An 8,069-nucleotide genomic window follows, 5' to 3' on the forward strand; every position below is an offset into this window, starting at 1 on the left:
GGGTTTTTAATCAAGAGAACCACTATCTTTATTTATTTATTTTTGCATTGCCATCAGTGAAGTACAAACCCAGATTGCTTTTATTGTGCAACACTCATCTAACATTCAAATAAAAATTTGAAAAAATCAATTGGGATAAACAGAATATTTAATGCCCTAATCCAGGTTAGCCATCTTCCTTCCTCTATCCACACGTTTTATTCATTCATGGGACATGGGTGTTGCTGGTTTGCCATCATTTATTACCCAACCCGAGTTACCCGAGGGCAGTTGAGAGTCAACACGTTACGATGTCTCTAGAGCGGGTCAGACCGGATAAGGACAGCAGATTTCCTTCCCTAAAGACATTAGTGAAACAGATGGGTTTTTCCAACAATTGTGAATGTTTTCAAGGTCAGCATTAGATTCTTAATTTCAGATTTTTAAAAATTGAATTCAGATTTCACCATCCACCCTGTGTAGTAGATTCAAACTCGGGTCCCCAGAACAATAGCTGAGTTTCTCGATTAATAGTCCAGTGGCACTATCACTAGGTCATCACCTCCTCTTTGCAGTCCCGCCTGCTTTTTCTCCTCTTCCACCTCTGAAAAAGTCAATCACTTTATGATTGACAGTGTCAGCTGTGGCTCAGTCATAAGGGTGGGTCCAAGTCGCACTCCTAAACATTGGTGAGAGGGTACCATACTGTCATCAGATAAAGTATTCGACCAAAGAAGTCTCAGATGGACATAAAACATCCCGTGGTTACTTTTAATTCATTTGTTTGTGGGATGCGGGCATTGCTGGCATAGCCAGCATTGATTGCCCATTTCTGATTGCCCTTGAGAAGGTAGTGGCAAGCCGCTTTCTTGAACCACTTCAGTCCATGTGATGTAGGTATACATATTGTACAGGAAGGGACTTCTAGGATTTTGAACAAGTGACAGTGATGGACGTAGTTTAAAGTCAAGCTGGTAGTTTGGAGGGCAACTTGCAGATGGCAGTTGTCACACTTCTGTAATGATATAAAAGCACATAAGCCACACATAAGTTATTAGGTAAACACATTTTAGGTTAATTTATTTTCACAAGGAATATAAGAGCATTCATACAAAGTTACGAAGCTTGAAAACATCCCCAGCAGAGCCATGTGTTCCACTCACAGGCTGAAAGTTTTCACAGTAATTTCATTGCAGTGTTAATGCAAGCCTGCTTGTGCTACTAATAAATAAACTTTTAAACTTTAAACAAGTGAAACTGAGACCGGGTACATGATGCACTTCCCACAAAGTGATGTTATGCTGCTATCCCTTAAAGGCATATTACAATGGCGAGAGGGTGCCATACTGTTCTCTGTCATCTGTTGCCCTTGAACTTTTAGGTGGTAATGGTTATAGGCTTGAAAGGTGGTCAATGGAGCCTTGGTGAATTGCTACATGTAACTGGTACACTCTGGTGATGGAAGGAGGATAAGGTACCAATAAAGCTTTGTTACTTTGTCTTGGATGATGTTAAGCTCCTTGACTGTTCCTGGAGGTGCACTCATCCAGGCAAGAGGGGAGCATTCTATCACTCTTGTGACTTGAGTCTTGTAGACAGTGGATAGGCTTTTGGGTGTCAGGGAGTGGTTAGTTGCTGCAGAATTCCCAACCTCTTGCCAGATCTTAGCCACAGTTTTTATATGGCTGATCCCATTCAGTGTCTTGTCAATGGTAACCCCCAGGATATCGATGGTGGGTGATTCAGAGATTGTACTGCCATTGAATGCCACGGGGAGATGATTCAATTCTTTTTTGTTGGAGATGGTCATTGCCTGGCATTTCTGTGGTACCAGTGTTAGTTGTCACCTATTAGCCCAACTCTGGATATTGTCCAAGTCTTGCTGCATTTGGGCATGAATTGTTTCAGTTAATGAGGAACTGTGAATGGTACTAAACATTTTGCAATCATCAGTGAACATCTCCAAGCAACTGAGTAATTTTCCATATTGTTGGGTAAATGCCACTGTTCCAGCTGGACCTGAACAGCTTGATTTGGGTGCAGCTAGTCCTAGAGAAGAAGTTTTTAACACTATTGCCAGAGTGTTATCAGGGTCCCTAGCCTTTGCAATATCTGGTGCCTTCTGTTGCTTTTTGATAGAATCATAGAATCCCACAGTGCAAAAGGAGACCATTCAGCCTATTGAATATGTACGGAATAAATATCTTGATATCAAGTGGAGTAAATCGAATATCACACCTGTGATGCTGGGGACCTCCGAAGGAGGCCATAATGACAGCACAATGGTACAGTGGTTAGCACTGCTGTCTCACAGTGCCAAGGACCCAGATTCGATTCCCGGCTTGGGTCACTGTCTGTGTGGAGCTTGCACATTCTCCCTGTAGTCTGCGTGGGTTTCCTTCGGGTGCTCCGGTTTCCTCCCACAGTCTAAAGATATGCAGGTCGGGTGAATTGGCCATGCTGAATTCTCCCTCAGTGTACCCAAACAGGAACTGAAGTGTGGTGACGAGGGGATTTTCACAGTAACTTCATTACATTGTTAATGTATGCCTACTTATAATAGATAATAATAATAAATAAATTAACTTTAAAACTTTATTTAACACTTCTGGCTTAAGTTGTAAATGCTTCAGCCTTGATTTTTGCACTGATATTGTGGGCTCCCCATCAGAGAAGATGGGGATATTTGTGAAGACTCCTCCTCCCATCAGCTGTTGAACTGTCCACCAACATTCATAACTGGATGTTGTTGTGAGGCTGTGTTTTTAAAATAATAACATTTTTAATTCCCTTCTTGCTGGAAACAAACTGTAATCTTTCTAAGATAATGGTTGACTACTCATGAGCCAGAATATATAAGTGGCATTCCACCCAAGTGCAATGAAAATGGAACAGACTCTCAAACTACGTCAAGAAGGGTGTAGGATATTATTTCATGTTTACCTTCACTCTATTTAGGAACATATCAAAACTTCCTGACTTGAGAATGTCTGAATACCATTACCTGTTTTGCAAAACAATGACTGCAGCAAGCACAGCAATCAAATTCCTCTGGAAGACACAGTCAGCAGAACTTTAAGTTCTTGGTTTCCAAAACCAGAGAGAGGTCATCAGGATAGAGGTTGGAAGAATATACTGAAAGGCCGCAAAGACCCATGTCTTTCTCTCTCTCAGAAGTATTGTGCACAGATATTGCAGATTAACCATCTCGCATCTACTGCAAACCAAGATCCTTTGAGGGTAAAACATTGAAGTTTGTTCGATATGGCTACACACAGGAATTGGCCACAGTGGGTCATCACAAAACTAAGATTAGCCAGTATATAGAGAATAATATGTATGGTGAACCTTAGAACCACTTACAACATCACTCTAAAGCAAATTGTTCCACAGGCATCTATTAACCAATAATGGTTGCCATGACCCATGAGCTGTGCCAGCTCCTGCCCTGCTTTAATATCCAGATGAATACATTTCCAAAAGATTTCCAAGGCAAGGATTGGCAACAGAAACAATGATTTATTTTTTTTCCCAAACCTGCGTTTACGTTCAGAGAGGACACATGTCAGGACTTGTCCATTCCTTCCCACTTCTCAATTGATTGTAACAGGACATTTTGTAATTTTAAGGCATTGAAGAAATGACTGTACTTACTCATTTACTTGCTGATTGCAAAGAAGCCAATCTGACGGGCTTTCTTGAGTTTAAACAAAAAGGGATTAGTTTTTATCTAAGATAAAATATGCCAGATAAATATATAAAGATATTTAGAAAAGCAAATCCAATGTCCTGACCTTCACAATACACCCACACATACAAGCATGCACAATGACAACTTTTATAGTTGAAGGTTACTCCTTGGCTAAATTAAAATTCACAAATAAAACACAGAAAATTGAGAGTTCATTGTTTTTGAGTACTTGCTAGTATCTGAAGCTGAGGCAGAATTTTTCCAAAGTGGTCTTGAAATTCTAGTGGAGTTAACATCGATGCAAACATCAATTTTTTGGAGACTGTCTCCTTTAAACTGTTTTTTATTCCCCAGACATTGATGCAATTATACCTAAGGTTCTTTTTGATTACATTTCTCTACCCCTGTGGTGACTTCCAAAGTGTGTCAGAGGTAGGGTTTAAACTTGAGGGAGAGATGATGTTACCAATCCATTTGAAGAATTCTACCAGAAGTTTGTTTTTCTGATCACATGATCTCTTTCACCATAGTGATTTCAGAAGAGAAATGGTAAGGTCACATCCGGATAAAGCTTGCTAATTGCCATTACCTAGGTAGATAACTTCTTTAATATCCCAGCCATTACCTCCCAAATGATTCACTCTCCATCTTGATGAAATAGTAAGAACACCTTCTAGATAATCATTTTTCTGTTAGATTTTCTGTCTCTACTAGAAAGTTAGCTTTATAAAAATGCAAATAACGAGGGCCAAAACAGTTTCAGTAAACCTTTGAAATAATTCTTGGCACCTGCAGATGTGAAATTCCTCAGAAATTGACCTTGGCATGTCATAATTATAATTCACACTGAAGCCTTCCAGAAAATAGCCAAATTGTAATATAAGACGTCAGTTGACTCGTGGCAGTCATTTAAGTCAGTGCCTTTGTTTTATTTGCAGATAAGTGATTTTAAAGCAGTTCAATGTATATTTGAAATCATGCCATTAAAGATTAATATCACCTATGCACATGTTGCGTCACTGTTCACCCCACCCCACCCCACCCCTGCCACCCCATCCATACCCCCCCCACAACTGTCAGCACTCAGGACTGTGGTTCACCCTAGACAAGCCAATTAGAAACGGAGTCATCAAAAGCATTAAGGCTCGTTATTCTTAACTTTCACACAGAGAGTTGCAATTGTAATGGATAAGGAGCATCTGGCTATTTGGAGAAATAATCATGACCGCACAGAATTTGTGATTTAGAACCTATACAATCCTGTTGTCTTCAGTGGAAAAACGGGAGTTAGATTTGAAGCAGATCAATATATAAAAATTTAAAATGTCTTTAGGAATAAGTATTACACTCATAGTAAATTGTTGCAGTTCAATAATCTTCTCGTCAACCCTTAGGCCACATTCATCTCTAATTTACCTGTTCCAGAAATAATGGAGAATGTGGTCAGAAGAGCCTATCAAATTTATATAACATGGAAAATGAGCATAGCTGAATTTGAATGATTTATTCTGTAAAAATCTTAGTATTTATTATTTCCACTTCAGATCATCAGTGCGATTGTAGCATAACAATGTGCTGTAGATTCGTATTGATCAGAAACCTCTAGATTGGTCACTGGTCCCCATCCAAAACAAAACTAGTAGTAAGATGGATCCAATTATGCTCTATGTTTTTGAGTAAGGAGGGGAATGCCAGTGAGGGACTTTCCATCCGTGAGCCTTTATTGGAAAGGGCTGGTGTGTGGGCGTGAGGTGATTGGAGGATGTCCCATAATTGTGATCTGTGAGCACCTGCTGTCCAGGCATACAAATGAGTAGTGGTCAATTAATGGTGGAGAGCTGGGCAAAGAACCACCGTGTGACAACTGTCCATGAAACTATAAACCAGCAGGAGTCAACAATGACTCAGTAGCGCTCTTACCTTGCATTCAGAATGCTGTGGGTTGAATTCCCATTCCAGTGATTTGAGTATATAATGTAAGTTGATACTCCAATGTAGGACTAATAGGGTGCTACACTGCCAGCAGTGTTATCTATCAAGGCTCCATCTCAAATGGCCATAAAAGATCCCTACCAGAATTTTCTCATCCCGCCTGCCATGGGAATTGTAGTGGGCGGGTGGGAGGATCTTGCAGAGGTCCGTTGACTTCGGGTAGGAATTTCCAGTTTTGGGGCGAGTGCAGCTGGAAAATCCCATTCCACATGTCACTATTTGAATAGGTGCCCTGGCCAATAGTTATCAATCATCTACTATATTTCAAATAGATTGCCTGGTCATCATCGTGTTACTGTTGATGAGAGCTTGCTATGTGTAAATTGGCTCTCTTTACCAGTGGCTCCACTTGGAAAAAATACTTCAAAACTATTAAAGCACTTTGGTTATACTGAGCTTGTGAAATGAACTTTATAAATACAAGTTTTAACAGCTCCAGGAAAGATAAAATCGACCCACAGATAAATCCATCCAGTTTGTTTTGCTAGATTCATTTCATTTAGCAGGATTTCTGTTTTTTAACTCCAACATTTGCAGCTTTTGATGTCAGGCTGTTTATCTAACTATATAAACAATCAAAATCCTCCAGACATCGGACTAGTCGGTGGAAAAATGGAGCAGTCATTTCATGATGCAGTCTTCTGACCAGGAGCCAGAAATTTACACGCATCTGCCAATCTGAAGATATTCCGTGGTGATAGCGTTTCAGCTCAAACTGACCTTGAGATTGCCAGCGATCAGGAACTTCAGTTACGTAGATAGATTGGAAAAGTTGGGACAGTTTCCCTTGGGGAAGAAAAAGTTGAGAGTGGAATTGATAGATTTATAGAGGAGGAATCATGATGAAGCTAAGGTATTTGGCAAAAGGGGCAATGGTGACATGAGGAACAAGTGGTTACTGTCTTAAATGCACTGTTTGAGCGAGTGGCAGGTTCAATCAAGGCACTCCTGGGGGAATTGGATTACCTAAAAAAGGAAGAATGTACAGGCTTATGGGGAGAAGGCACGGGAAAGCAAGAGGTGGACTGCTTATTCGGAGAGCTCACGCAGACGTAGAATCATAGAATCCTGACAGTACAGAAGGAGGCCATTCGGCCCATGACATGACGGGCTGAATGGCCTCATTTTGTGCTGTATGGACTCTCCGATCCCGTGATGTGCAGCAATTGGACTTTGTGAGGCTTCAGGCTTAACTAAAGCTAGCTCTCGGGCGACACTTATTGTATGTATCACAAGGTACAACACACCAACCAGGGTAATATAAGATAAAATCATAGGATCCCTGCTGTGCAAAAGGAGGCAATTTGATCCATCAAGCCTGCACTGGCAACAATCCCACCAAGGTTTTATTCTCTTAACCCTACATATTTATCCTGCTATTCTCCCTGACACTGAGGGGCAATTTAACATAGCCAATCAATTTAACCTACACATCTCTGGAGTGTGGGATGAAACCAGTGCACCCATCGGAAACCCAGGCAGACACGGGGAGAACATGCAAACTCTGTACAGTCAGTCACCCAAGGCCGGAATTGAACCCAGCTTCCAGATGCTGTGAGACAGCAGTGCTAACCACTGCACCACCGTGCTGCCCACTGTCACGGGAGGTTCAGTATATTTAAAACAAATAAAAGGTTGAATGGTGCAAGGAAGGATGGAAAATGGAAACTTGGGAAATCGTAAAAGAAGGGCAAGAGAATTTGGCACTAAACACCATAAAAAGCTGAGCAGATCCAGAGCAGCAAACTGCGGAAGGGAATGTGGGAGGGGTGACCTCCCCTCCATCAATGGGAGATGGCTGTTATGTATAAACTCTGCTTGTTATTGTTCCCACACTCCCTCTAACCCTCTTCATCCCTTTCTCGGGACCAGCTGGCCAAGTTAAAGACTGCAGTCCTTTTCTAGCAGGCACAGCCCCAATTGAACTGAAGCCGTTTGATACCAGAAGGAGGTCCTGTAACAACAGCGATAGAAATTACTCGGCGAGTAACTGTCAGAGAGCTGTGCTGCAGAAAAACAGGAAAAGCTCTCGTAAAAAAACACAAGCAGTTATGCAATAATTCCTGAAACAGGATAGTCCAGTGGGATAAAGTAAACTGTTCTATTTGGAATGATGAAATGCAAGTAAAACAAGCTGAGGTGTTCTTACAAAATAAAAAATGTTATCCAATACCCATGGAATTATTGCAAGGTAATTAAATTAGTTCGTAAAATGGAACAGTCTTTAACTCTTTCCTGACATTGACATAGGAACATAGGAATTAGGGCAGAAGTGGGCAAATTCAGCCATTCAGTCAGTCATAGCCTATTCAATCTTTCTCGGTGGGAATGATTATGTTCATCAAGCACCACTATGTCCTTTTGCTAATCTGGAGACCCGAACTGTACTGTGCAGTATTCTCCAGGT

This window comes from Carcharhinus amblyrhynchos, chromosome 22 (assembly GCF_965287045.1).
Source record: "Carcharhinus amblyrhynchos chromosome 22, sCarAmb.v2.hapA, whole genome shotgun sequence".
Classification (NCBI taxonomy): Eukaryota; Metazoa; Chordata; class Chondrichthyes; order Carcharhiniformes; family Carcharhinidae; genus Carcharhinus; species Carcharhinus amblyrhynchos.